This window comes from Macaca nemestrina, chromosome 12, assembly GCF_043159975.1.
Source record: "Macaca nemestrina isolate mMacNem1 chromosome 12, mMacNem.hap1, whole genome shotgun sequence".
Taxonomy (NCBI): Eukaryota; Metazoa; Chordata; class Mammalia; order Primates; family Cercopithecidae; genus Macaca; species Macaca nemestrina.
In genome coordinates, this window is record NC_092136.1 from 121,893,678 (window position 1) to 121,909,075 (window position 15,398).

Below are 15,398 nucleotides of genomic sequence, written 5' to 3' on the forward strand. Positions count from 1 at the left end.
TGATGGCTTAGTTTATTAATTCAAGTTCGTTGAATAAACCATAGTCTACAATCACGATAGTAGTTTATGAGAGCAAGTGTTGATGTTACTCTAAGTGCATGGGGAACTTGCAAAGGTCCTTTTCTAGAGGCCTTCAAAATAAGTTGCAGAGGTCCTTTTCTAGATATTGTGATTTATTCTACTATTAGCTCATTCCTACTTTTCCACTAAATCTGCCAGTTATCACACTGTGAGCAGAGTAAGAAAAAACTCTGGGAATGAAGAAATTCTGCCAGTGTCACTTGTGTATTACAATGCTACTGCACTTTTGATTTTCTCCCTCCCACTATTGGTAAGTTATGATATAGCCTCCTCAACACAATACCTAATGCTGAGTACTGTAATAATCATGGTGCACTGCTCACAATCCCTGTGGCAAGCATTTAAACTGCTCTAAGCACCAGCAAAAAAAGAAACAAATATTTCTTTTGTGGTTCCTTTTAGTCCTTGAATATATCACAATTTAACCCTAATCAGATTTACCTGATGTCAGGAAATAACCTGGGACTTTCGGCGGTCATTATCCTAAAGGGTAATAATCAGAAGGTTGAGAGGAAAAACTTAAGATGGGACTTATCTAATGGGCTAACTTAGGTGACTTAGAGAATTACATACAAAGGGTATAACCAGAGCCAAGTGTAATGTCCCATGTGATTTTTACTAGGAGAGACTAGTCTTAATAATTTCATTTTTGGACAACCCTCCTTTCTAAGCATGTACCTGCCACTTAGGGATCCCCAACCCAACACGCTGAGGCTCATTTCATCATCATTACAGCTCTAACCCCATTGTAAAAATTCACCAGGGTCTTTTAAGCCAGGATAACAAACTTCTCAAAGTGTTGAAAAAACTTGGTGGCTGATATATGCATGGACTAAGTTATGTATATAGGTTAATAAACACACACACACACACACACACACACATCTTTTAGGACTGGTTTGCCTGAAGTCTTCACATCATGGAATGTCAAATGTCAAATGTCTTTAAAATATGATTATCGGCCAGGCACGGTGGCTCATGCCTGTAATCCTGGCAATTTGGAAGGCTGAGGTGGGTGGATCATGAGGTCAGGAGTTTGAGACCAGCCTGGTCAATATGGTGAAAACCCGTCTCTACTAAAAATACAAAATTTGAGGTCGGGTGCAGTGGCTCACGCCTGTAGTCCCAGCTACTTGGGAGACTGAGGCAGAAGAATCGCTTGAACCTAGGAGGTGGAGGTTGCAGTCAGCCGAGATCATGCCACTGCACTCCAGCCTGGGTGACAGAGTGAGACTCTGTCTAAAATATATATATATATATGTATGTATGTATATATTTATATATATAATGTATATGATATATATGTGTGTGTGTGTGTGTATATTTTTTGTCTGATTCTCCTAAGAGAGAGTAAACTGGCAGAGAAATAGATAAGATAATAATTTGACATTCCACATTGTTGTTATCTATATATAGTGTTGTCCTTGAGGTTAGCAGATGCCAGAATTCCTAGATCAATTAAATAGAGCACCCTTTGCCCACAGCTTCCTTTGTAAAAGCTGAATATACTAACGGATTTTTCAAAATATCTATTTTTCATTTTTAAAAGTATCCCTATTTAAAATGTAGGAGTCTAAAAATATACACAAACCAAATGTTGATTCATTGTAGGAGTTGCATGTTATGATTCCCTCATTGCATCTGGTAACTGCATGTGGTTAGCTACACTTGGTACGACTGGATACAGCTTGACATATTCTGGGATTTATTAAAATGTAAATGACAAAGCAGAAAAGAATGTTCAGACAATTGGATTACTCCATTGACTGAATGTTCCAATACTGTATCTATTTTTGTCAAAGCAATGGTGGTTCCTGCTGTGGAATGCTGAATGGAATATTCCATTGCAGGGCATGGGGAGAACTTGAATAAAGGAAATTGAAACCTAACCATTTAATTTTTAATTCACCTCTCTAAAAGCAACACATTGCCAATACTTGTAAAAGAAATTATGATAATTTTGGCACACAATTATTGGAAGATCATCACTTTCAACTATTTATTCAGTGTCTATTATTGGTTCTGTAACTTCATTCATGAAAACAATGATACATTTGCTTGTTTTTGCTCTTGGCCTTGGCTTGTTTTCGTTATGAGCATTATGTGATGAGCATGAATATCTGTGATATGGCAGTGAATATGCACAATCCAAGAGAGACATTTTCCTGATGGGAACTGTTCTTATTTGTTCCAGAGAAGAGAAGGCTGGGAGGTAGTTGTCTTTAAGGACATGAAGGGATTGAGTTTAAAAGAATGGAGGCCGGCTGTTCTTTCTCTCCACAGGGAACAAGAGGAAATGGGATTAAACTACAGCGTGAGGGATTTGGAATAGAAATAAGAATTTCCCAACTGTGTAGAATCTCAAACATTGAAATGCATTTTGAAGGAAGTATGTGGACGTTAGTTTTATTTCGATGCCTTTAAAATATGGAACGGCACATTTTCACTATGTGGTTTTATACGGACGAAGAAGAGCAGATTTGATGACAGAGTTCCGGGATTCTCTTGATCTATGAGTAGAATCTAAAAGTGGTGCATGGTGGTAACTATGAGAAGTAACTATTTTTTATAGTGGTTATTTTTTAATGTCAACTTTTCTCATGGGGACAGACTGTCAATTTTACCTGTACAGTGAAACATGAAATGGAATGGAAGGTAATATAATAAGTTGGGTGGGGACAGATAATGTGGGAGCACAATGCAATTTTTAATTTTGTCTTCCCACTACCATTTCTGCTATTGAGTAATTTAAGTTTAAAGGCAAAATATCCTTCTAGTGGAGTTTAATATATGTATATTGATTTTTGAATTTGTAAAAATGTGCTCAGAATTCCTGGGGAAATGAGCATCTCCTGCACCCTCTTTATGGACACACACACACATATATATATGTATATTTTTAAGGAGTTGCATTTTCACATTTGATTAGCAAATTAGCAGAATTATTTGAGTATATGGGATTCAAATTGGTCCAAATTCAATTTTGCTGTTAAAAATTATGACCACAGTGGATATTGGTCTTGACTTGAAGATAATTATATTTTCCACTTCCCTGAGATAGTTTAGTGTAGCAGAAAGAGCGTTGTGTTAAAATCAGAAACTTGGGGGTCAGGTCTTATCTCAATCATGGCCTGGCTGTTTGACCTGGACAACTCAGTAACTGTTAAGTATGAGTTTATATTCTGAGGAATAAACAAAAATGTGTTAAACAAATGGTTTTCGTTCTAATATGCTATTAGCTATTGATACCAAAAACTCTCGATTTTCTGAGCTGAGTCTAAGATTATGTTCCCATAAGTCAATAGTTCTCAACTTTGGCTGCACATTCTGATCTCCAAGGGAGCTTCAGAAAATTCCAATTCCCAGGCCACATTCACACCAATTAAATCAGAATCTGACCTAGGTATCAGTATTTTCAAAACTCCCCAGGTGGTTACAATGTACAGCCAAGGTTTAAAACTCATGCTTTGGATACAGTGCAGTAAGGAACTGAAATAATCATATTAGTGTTATCTATTATGAGTGTGAGAATTGTGTCCATCTTGTTCCTTCCTGTATCCTCAAAACTAAACAAAGTGCCCAGCACATAGTTGGTGCTCAGTAAATACTTAATAGTTTTAGTAAACTTTGGCCAATTCCTAAAAGATACAGGATGTATCAAATCAGCTACCTCCTTTAATCATTTTTATGTTCATCTCATTCACTTAATAAGAGCTCAATTCTCTTCTTTTTTTTGGTCTGTGTAAACATCAAATGAAAGTGAAATAATAGGTAATCTTTTGCTGCAATACAATTCACCTATCCTTAGGACGAAATTGAAAAAAAAATTATCTATCACATTCTCTAGAGAAGGGGCCCTTTGGAATCTAAAGACATGTCTACTACATGACTCTACACATCTAAGTGAAAATTAATAAAACTGTCTCTATGTGTCCAGATGTGACATTCATTCAGCAGACATTTATGAAGTACTTTTGATGCCAAGCATTGTGGTAGGCTATTGTAGACTTTCCTGACCAGAGTTTTATGCTAGAATTGAACCCTAATGCTCTGAGCATCTTTACACGTAATGAATTATTTTCCTTCCTTTGCATATAAAATTGTATTTTTAATATATCATTCTTGGGAGAATTGAAAAAATATCATTCAAATCATCTTTGTTCTCTGTGGTTCACATAGCAAACCCCAGTTAAGAAAGGGCTGCAAGTCAGGAGGATAAAATAACAAGTAAAACGTAGCATTTATCTTCTAGAGTGGCACTGTCCAATAGAACTTTCTCAGTGATAGACGTGTTCTATATCTGTGGTGTTCAACAGAGTGGCCACCAGTTGCATGTGGCTGTTGAGAACTTGAGATGTGAGCAATGCAACTGAGGAACTAAATTTTTAATTTTACTTAACATTAATTAATTTAAATTGAAATAGCCACATATAGTGAGTGGCTACCTTGTTGAATGGCACAGTTCTAGAATCTCATGTTCAAATATGAGCACGACACTGGATGATAAGTGCTAATAAGAGGTAAGCTCAGAATGACATAAAAGCACCTAGGTGGGGAAGCTAGTCTTAGCGGTGGTAGAGGTTGGGGTGAAAACTTTCAAGAGAAAATGACTTCTAGGATGGGATGTAAAGAACGAGCGATGGAGTTTGGAAGGTGTAGTGGAGAAAGTACTAGGTAGAAGCTGAAGTGTGTGAGAAAGCCCAGAAGATAGAGGGAACATTAAGAAAAGGCAGGTGGATGGCACGAGCCTGGAAGCACAGAGGGGCTGAAGAGCTGATGAGTCCAGAGAGGACCACTGGAGCCAGGATCAGGGCATGAAGGGTTTTAGGTGTCACGATATCTCAAGGGCAATGGGAAGCCAGTGAAGAGTTTGAAGTCATGGAATAATACAATCGTATTTGTGGTTTAGAGAGATTTCCCTGGCTGCCCCTTGGCAGTGTGAAGAGGAAAACTGGAGACATGGTACGTAGTCCAGCTGAGAAATGAGAGTTGTACTTTAATGCAGTAGCATAGATGGAGAGAAGTAGACATATTTGAATAACAGAAAGAGAAAAAAATCAAAAGATTCCCTGAGTGATTGACCATGGCTGGTGGAAATGGGAGAGACAAAGGACCAGACCTTGATTTTTGACTTGGGAGATGACAGTACCTTTTATTTAAAGGTAACATGGGATCCTTTAGAAGTTGTTTCTACATTTAAATTTTCCTATCACATTAGCTGACTTGTTCCTTGTGGATCCTGAAACTACCTTTGATATACACTAGTGAAAATAAATAAATTATAAGAGCATACTTTTTCAAGAAATCAACACAAATTCACAGTTGATGCAACATTGCTTTTATTGGGGGTTAGGAACATATGACAAAGTCATGTAAAATGTCAACAAAGTCACACTTTGTGCTTGGCTGCTCTTTACAAAAAAAAGCCCCGTTTATTTATGAACTCATTTAATAAGAACTGTATGAGATGTGGCCAACAATTATCATGGTGAAAACAGGACGGCCAGAGCCATGAGGAGATCTATGTCTGACAATGCTAGCGAGCTAAGTGGAAATTTACCATAGTCAAATATCAGATATGTCCACACATTTAGATGTTTGTCCATAAGTAGACCCAGCTTAGCTGACTCCTTTGAGACAGAATTGTGTCTTGAACCTCTGTTATTCAGCTAACCACATTATTAATCATTACTAAATGCCAGTCACATGCAAAGGGGATGGATAAGAAGAATGAGATTTGCTCAATTTTAGCTTTTTATGGCTGAAGTATTTTTGAGTCAGTTACATGGATACGTGAGGATTATAATAGGAAATGACTGAATATTTTTAAAAACGTAAGTACTATGGAAACAGTCATGTATAAACATTTGTGCAGAAGCACTTACAAACATATACTGTGCATAAAGTTGGTTAAGAAGATGCTCATTAGATATGATTTATGTAGGTGAACTAAGAATTTGAAATAACTTAAAAACACCATTGAAGACATTGTACACATAAAACTTTGGACATTATGCATTCTTTTGGGGATGAACGACTGACAACTTCTGGACTTCATTGCTAGCTATTTTTTACATTAAGATGGGAAACCAAAGAAGTGCAGAACAGAAGCAATCCACTAGGAACAAAGCTCCCTGGTTACTACCTATAGATAGACTGTTTCCACTCATCAAATTGAAGTGCATACTTAATTTAGGAAGGGCAGACTAGTGCAAGAGCTACTGATAGTGAACTGGAGGGCCTGGTTTCCATCCCTTACTCTGTCACACCCCAAAGTTCGATCTTCTGTAAGTCACTCTAAATTTATGGCCTTTAGATTTATTGCCTTTATTAAAAAGGGCATTGCAACAAGTGACTTAAACCTCCCCCTTTTTTATTCTCAAAGATTTGGGATTTTATGGAGACAAAAGTGAACAATCTCATCAAAGTCTTGCAAAAAAAAAAAAGTCTGAAATGCCGATAAACTTCATTCCCCATTTTTTTTCCAATTTCTATCATGAAAATACATTCTATCACTCTCGTGTAATTTTAACCAGAAGATTGAAAAGTTTTAGGTGATTATTAAATGGAATAGCTATTTGTTTGCCATGGAAAAATATCAAGGAATATAAAAAGGGGTAATAATTGTGACATTGATTACAATATTGCAACTTAGCACTTTAGATCATGAGCTTTGCGATTGCAATCCTGAATGTGAGCCCGGTATATGGCACTTTGACAAGTTTTCTTGCTTGTAAAATGGGAATAGTAATACCTATTTTGCTAGGCTGTTGTAAGGCTTAAGTAAGTTAATATGTAAAATGCTTAACAGAATTCAATAAATACCAATTATCATTAGGTTAATGGAAAAAATCATAGTTCTCCATATTGACACCAATCTCCCTTACTTACTTTAATGGAAGGGAAATATGATAATAATTCTAAGGAATACCTGGGGTGAGAGACAGGAGGTGACAGTGCAAAGTCTTTTCCAGATATGTATAGAGAGCTGCTGAATGTCTGGGTTTAAGTCAACAAGATGTATATATTCCTTTCCTCCTCCAATGACATCCACCTAAAGAACTCCATTTCCTCCTTCCTTTTCATTTATCTAAATCTTTGACATCACTCAAGATTCATCTCATATTTTCCTCTTTTAAAACTTTCTTCCCTAAATAAGCCAGTTTTGCCAACTTGATGGCAAACTCCCCCGAACTCATCTTTTGCTTGGTTTTGTTTTTGATCTGACCCTCTACTGACCCTATCTGTTACTTATCTTTGCAAATGTTTCTATAACTTTTTCTAACTAGATTTAAACTCTTTAGAAGCAGTGTTTTTTATCTGACAGAATCTAGCTTTCTCGATAAAAAAAAAAAAAAATAATGATCGATTGGTTAGTGTCAAGTGGACCAATGTGGTACTATGATTATTTTACCCTTTGAATAGCCTCTGACTACTTTATTTTAAAATTACTTTTTATTCTGTAGGTCACTCTTAAGATCCAACCCAGTGTGTGGCTAAAAATCATTCTCCTTGTAGGATTAATTTTGTTTCTTAAAATATCAACACATTTGTGCAATTTGGGATTTTGGAACAAGTGCATTAATAAGCATATTCATACTAGGAAAAAAATGAATGTCACATGAATTTAAGTACAAACAGAGGAATACACACGAGGAAGGGAAAGTTCTTGTCCCATGAAAATCTAGATGTCATTATTGAGTTTTTCTGTTTCTTGAAAAGATTGTCTCTTGTTCTGAGAGTTCTAGTGGCTGAAGCTGCACAATTTGGGGGTGTTGCTTAGCAGAGGAGGTATCTTCAGGTGATCACTTTCTTTGTTTCAACTTCAGAGTTGGTTTGAGAGTCCATCAATATAGCAGTCTCTTCAGTCTTTGTCCTTGCACTGGGGAGACATTCCTGAGGAGGGGGACTATAGGACCAGCTGAAAGGAACATCAACACAACTAAAAAAATAACAGAACATGTCACAGAAAGTTATCACATTGACTCTTTAATAATAATAAAAAACAAATGTAGTGATACTTTGGGAACCATTTTCACTAGGAAAATGCCATTGTTTTACATTGTTCCCCTTGCTAAAGAATCAGTCAGCAATGGCATTGCCTGAGTGTGTGTGATACACCACTCTAATGGCTCTGGGAGAAAATGCTGTGTAAGAAAAGCTTCAGGTTTATCCAACAGGGGACTTGCTGAAATAGGACACATAGGGAAAGAACAAAAGAACACAAGACATTGAGGACACATTCAAATAAATCCAAGGAGTGAAAACAAAGTGAGATAGCTGGGAGTACATAACTGCGTAGGAATGCAGGGCTGAATGAAGTCACTAGGATTGTTAGATGTTGTCAATTCCTTGTATTTGTCTTTGTATTCCCAGTGCCTGGCACAGAACATGGTATGGAAAGAAACAAAATTAAAAAAAAAGAGGGAAGGAAGGGAGGGAGGGAAAAGAAGAACGAAAGAATGAAAGAAAGAAAAAAGAAAGAAAGAAAGAAAGAAAGAAAGAAAGAAAGAAAGAAAGAAAGAAAGAAAGAAAGAAAGAAAGAAGGAAAGAAAGAAGGAAAGCAAGCAAGCAAGCAAGCAAGCAAGCGGAAGGGGGAAAGGAGAACAAAAAAAGAGAAGGATGGAGGGAAGGAGGGAAATAAGGAAGAAGAAGGTTTTCAAAGTGTGGAAGAGGTGGGGGGAGAGATTATGCAGAAAGGAAAAGCATATCCTGGAGCGTATTCAATGACTTGGAAGCCAGAGAAAGCAGGCTCACTTAATTCAAGAAGAGATTACACATTCTAAGTGGTTTTAGAAAATGGGGTAGGGCAATTTCCAGGTGGCTTTGAACACGTTAAGATTTAATTTGGGAAGTATGATGTGTTAATGTAACTATTGTAGGCTTCCGAGAGGAATATTAAGATGATTCAAATGAATCAAGTGGAAGGAAAAATGTGAAACTCAAAGGAGTTAATCCAATGGAAAAAAACAAACCATACCGCAAGAAATTAAATGAAGGCAGACCTAAAGAATATAGTCTTAAAATAGAAAGGCAGGTGCTTGTCGGGGTTTCTTCTATGTTAATGTTAATTGAGAGAAATGGGCTTAGAACTTAGATCAAGAATTTGCTTCTCCCACTGTGTAGCTTTTTTCATTCTTCAGCTGTTCTTCTTTTCTGTTACTGCCCCTTCCTGAAAATGAACTCCAGTCCCTACTGTTTTAGCATCAATGCAAAATATATTAGTAAATACAGAACGTGGAGGTGGAATCAAATATAACTTTGAAGGACAACTGTTGGAACAAATGAGCTCTGGATTCACTGGTCCTGGAGTTGTTCCTATGCCTCCATACTTTAGAATGACTTCAAAAATTCTAAAAGCTGTAAAAGAATTTAGAGCCCAACTAATCCAACCCATGCATTTTAAATATAAGGGTATTTGAGAAGAGTTGTTATTAATGTTTCTCTTTTTTATTTTATAAAAGTTGATATGAATAAAATATACTTTTCAGGTAGACGTTAATTTAACTGAAGACCTTCTCATCAGCCTCTTCATCATGCTTACACAGCGAAGACGTCTATTAAGTCAGGCACACCAAAAGGGGTACACTATGACACATGACTGCTTTTTGCCCTAACCCCTAACCACTTTGGATATACTGAGGATGCTGGCTCTCTAGATGGCAGGTATAATATGTTTTTCAATCTGCAAAATAACTAAGTGTTAAATGTTAATAGATATTTTTCTAATTAAGCATGCAATAACTGATCTTGGATGAGTAATTAAATATACATCTTAAGATTTTAGAATGTATTATTTTGTGAACATTGACAGGGATGATGGAGTGCTAAGCTTTTGATACACATTTGTAAAACTCATTTTTTTAAGACATTAAAATGTTATATATTAAGGAATAACATTTCACACAATTTTTTTGTGGCTCATTTGGATATCTAATGATGGCAAATCCTTGAATACATGAGCAGGTGAAAAGTAAACCTTGTATTTCTTTGGTATTAGGTAGCTATACATTATGCAAATAGGGACTCCATTTGCAAATAGGGACTCTTTTCTAATAGGGACTCCATTATTAAAACAAATTTTGAGAAATGGATAGTAAAAATATGTGAATGACCATATTCTAGGTGTCTACTATGAGTCAACTGTTCTACAAATCAGCTTTCTTTGGGCTCTATGCCTACTCAATTGCAATGAGTCATATCTCGTATCATCTCGATATAAGCCTCTCTTAGAATCCTTTTTGTCTCCCAAACTTATAAGCATAGATCAAGACCCTTGTATTGCCTTGCGCGGTCAGAGTACTTCTGTGACCTGATGGTAATGATTCTCCAAATTTGCAACAAGAGCCTCTTCACCTACTGAGTCAACTACCAGGCTGACCAGCCAACTCGCTGTTGCTCTGCCTGGGCTACTCCTTAATAGGTAGCTCTTCAGGGCTCAGTTCCCCGGAAGGAGGCTCTCCAGTGGGGCCGTCAGTAGACCTTGGACATCATGTCAAGACGTCAAAAGGGAAGTTGATGTTAGTGCATAAATAACCTAAGGCAGAGTTTCAGTATTCAACATGTGCCATGCAAAACAGTGAAAAACAATAAAAAAAAAAATTGCTGATTATTGTTACTGTTTTGATTACTTTGGTTAAATTAAAATTATTATCTCTGCCTAAGGTCATTTCCCTGGCATTCTATTTTGTTATTTCAACAAAGGAAATAAATTTCTTCTTAAAACAAATGAATAACATTTACTATCCTAATATTCTCAATTACTTCAAGTTATCTAAAGTCAGGAAAAAGACTAAATCAATCAAGAGTAGCAAATATTTTACAAATTAAGCAAGTGTCCACAATGATAACCCTTTTAGAGATAATTAATTTCCAGCATCTAGGTCACACATATTTATTCTTGCATAAGAACAGATTGTAGAGTCTTCATATTCCTATATTAATTAAAGAACTTTTTAAAAATAAGCTTATTTTAAAAAGATTCTACTAAGGAACCATTTCAATGATGAGAAATGCACAAGAAAAGAAAAAAAAAACTCAAGTAGTCAACATGTAAACCAACAGACAACTATATGCACATTAGTATAATTACACATTGCAAATTATATCGGATGTATCTAATATCTAATTTTTTGAAAGCTGATTCCACTTGAGACTTCAATAACAGCATCAACATTTTGCAGGTGGCTCCTTCTGTATAGTATCCAAAGGGAATTCTTCCTCTAATGTGCTTACAACCCTCAAGTAAAAGCTAAAGCTCTCTCTTAAAGGACCAATGAACAATGAACACTAGGAATATTACCTTGATAAAGGAAGGGGGAAGGGTTTCACCATATATAATATTCAGCACGGTTATTTATTCTGTTCCTTCTGTGCCCATGATATTTATTTGCTTCAAGCAATAAAAACAAACTTAAACAGAAGACTCATTAGAAAATGTGAACGAGGCTACATCTATATTCTGAGGCAGCGATATAAGAAGCTAAGGGTTGATAATTTCTTAGATCAATTGATAATAGAGAAATGTTCAACAGAATGGCAGATTATATCTTTGACTGAAGACAGAAAGCCCTACATTAAATTCAGCACTTCTAAAACATATGATTAATTTGTCCTAAAGAGGACACCAGATCAAAGCTCTGCTTTGAGAAATAGGCTTTTGTCCTCATCTTTCTATATGAGGTAATCAATCATCAAATAACCAAAATAAATTTGTGATCTGGGAGAACGAAGCATATTATTCAAGGTGATTGGATCCATTTTCTTGATTCCTCCTTCAAGATCTCTCTGCTAATTAGTCAGGGTTACTATTGAATTATTTAATTATCTGCACTTTTGTGCAATAAAATATGTTGTCGTATCACATACTTTATCATGCTGTTGCAGTTCACACTTAATGATGCCTCTATAGTTAGCAATTTCCTTTGTTCTGCTCAGTAAGTGGTTTTAGAAAGAGGGTGGGCCGGGAAGGTGGAGTCCTGGGGTTTGTAAAATAAAATCATATATTCCTGGTCTACACGCCAAACTTTATGCATTTACATGAATTTCTTCTTAGAAATTAAGTGGCAATTCCATTTGTAATAAGCTAAGAGGCACAGGTCGGTGACTTGGAATGCAACCGCCACCGTGTTACTATACCTTGAACATCTCTAGTGTATTTCCACTGCAGTGCGATGGTAAAATGACGATTTAATTTTTTTTTTTTCTAATCAGCAAGGAATGTCTTTAACAAGGAAGAAGTAAATTATGATAATTACTCTGAATGGTCGGATCCTTGAGCATTACTAATTAGCATTTATTGCCTGGATTATAGAACAATGCATGTGAAACCGAACTGCGATTGCTCTTTTACGTTGAAGACTTGAAAAGGCAATGGAGCAAAAAGCCAGCATCATCAGTAGTGTAGTCAGTAGTTTACATCTCCTTGATAGGACGCAGAACCCCTCACTTTGGAAACACATAAATATGGTCCTCAGTATTTATGGCCCATTCATTTTTTTTTGTTGGTCACATATTTACATAAGATATCACAGTCATGGTAGACTAATGAGAGGAGAAGCATTTTGGTTATGATGTCATTTTGGGATGATTTTATCAGTTGTGAGAGTTTAACAATAAGGAACATAAAACTTGCTGTTTCATAAAAATATGAAATTTTCCTGGAGAAATTTGGACTTAAAAATGGAACAAAGAACTCAGTTGGTCATGAATAAAATTTTACATTCACTTCCCCACTTTCTCTTAGAAGATCTACAGTTGGGAATAACCGATAAAAGGCAACTGGTTTCTGGCTTAAAAGCCTTTTTCATTAGGAATTTTCAGTAAATTAAAGGCTGAAATTAGAAAAACATTAGACATTAATCAACAGACCAACACCAGTCACGTAAATAAATGGCATTCGTATAATTTGGCAGTTGAAATTATTAAATAATCTGGCAGGTAGAAGGAGAGAAAGAGGAAAAACGAGCCGTTCATCATTCTCACTGCAGTCTCACCGTTTCCCTCCACACCCCATTACAGCGAATGAAGAGAAAGAACATCGTAAAATATAAAGCCAGTACTAAATACAGTCACTAGTCTTCCAATACCTTCCATGGATTCCCCACCCTGATCCTTTCTAGTTTGAAAGAATAAGTTTGACTAAATCTGTGAGGAGATTAAACAGGCTGGTGATAAAAATTAATTCTGCTGAATGAGCAAATGCATTTGGATTGCAGAGATGCAAATAAGATAATACTTTTCTTTTCCTTTGACATACCAAGAGGATTAGTTTAGAATGTTAAATTTGATTTTATTAGAATATATTAGCAGTGTTTTAATTAATACCAATCAAACATTTTCTTTCCCTGAGGCTTGATGTGTTCCTCACTTTCTAAATCATCTGTCTTTTTTTCACCAAAAAGCCCCTCTACCAAATTACCAAAGCCTTTGTTACATTCTTTATAATTTTACTGTATTCAATGGAAAATTATGAGCCCTTTACCTAAAGGTGTCTTGCCTATAATATTAGTTCCCAGGTGCTAGATTTAAAATGAATACTGTTCATTAGTACACTTTTTTTTTTTTTTAAGGTAGAATTAGAGACTTGAAAAGAAATATCTTCTGTATTTTTCTTTTGGGGAAAAATGTTGCAAAAAGAGTTTTCGCTGGTTCATATTATTTGGCTTTATTCTCACTAGAGCTTCCTAGAGCTGTTAAATTTCCAACTGCCTTGGTTTTGAGCTGGCATTTCTTTGGAAACAGAGGCAAAAAAGGAATTTTTAAAAAGGAGGTGGGGAGAGAATCTAGTTAAAAATACAGTGAGCCAGTGTGCCCTGTGAACTGAATTGTAACTGTGTGTTCCAAGGAGGTGCTGCATTGCATTTCACTCATTATCCTCTCCTTTTCTCTCAAGCTTCCTGTCCTTCTGTGTCCGAAATCTCCAGTTCACTTCTTTCTCTTTTCTTCCCGCAACGCACCCCCACCCCAGTTCCCCGCCTAATTTTTTTTTTTTTTTTTATCTGCCAAGCTGGATTTGCACTTTTAAAGATCAGTATCAATAATGCCCTGCTTGTTTCGGTTGCACTCTCCCTTTAAAAGACAGCCCCCTCTAATTGATGCGTCTGGGCTAGTCTAGACTGGTAGTGATTGAACCAACCACCAATTATGTTATTCATTTCACTGAACTTCACTGATGGGCTCGGTGAGGAAGAAGGGGTGTTGAGAAACCTGCCCTTGCACTGAAGCAGTTGCCTGCTGAAATATAAAATCGGGTGTCGTTATGCACTCTTAAATGCCCGGGTGATCAATTGTATGATAGCAACCTCGGAACATGAGCAATCCACTTGAAAACATGTAAAAACCTGAGAGTGCCTTGAAATACAAACTAAAACACTTGTATTAAATTACTACCCTGTTATCAGTGAAAATCACAGAAGAATTTTATCTGGCATGTTTTTATTGATCCATGTATACATTTTCATAGGGTAAACTGCAGATATATTTTAACTTCAAAAAGCACCAACTGTTTTACAAATGTTTGATATGAATAATGTGGTAATATAGATCCCTAAGTTAAATAGATGCCTCGCTGTAATTTCCAAATACCTATGCATACACATCAGCTAAGATAGGGGAAGTCATTAAACCATCGAATATAAACTAACGATGACTCAACAATCAAATAACTATTTTTTTTTGAAGCACATTCAGATATCAAAGACTGGAAAGTAATATTCGAATATTACTACACAAGAGGTTTCAACAAAAGACACGGTGCAATTGTTGCATAGTTCATATTCTCAATTCAATTTTCTCATACAAAATGGTTTCTTGATTGCAATTTGGCATTAATGATTAAAATTGCAATAAACACTTAGAAAAAAAAAAAAACAGGCAAAGAACAGTTTCCCTAACCTTCAACTGCACATATAAAACAAGGCTACAACCTATATAAAATCTTAAGAAGAAGAAAGCATTTGGATTGGGCGGATTTAGGTGTTTTTCAAACATAGAAGAGAAATGTTGGCCCAATAATATGAAAATTGTTGCAATGAAATTTTATACTAGAATTTTTCACAACAAAGGAAAGGTAAGTTACTGTTTCTCTTCCCCAACTATGAGACAGACCTAAATCACTGAAATTATTCGGTTATAAAAAGTTACAGCTCAAGAAAACTACAAACTAGGTAATGCTGGCCATAACCTTAAGAAAGGATAATTTTAAATGTACTGTTTGGGTGTTATAAAATATTTTTGGACTGAATTTAAGTACTGATAAAATTTTTCTTAGTTTTAAAGTGAAAAACAGTATTTGTTACTCCGAAAGAATATGATAA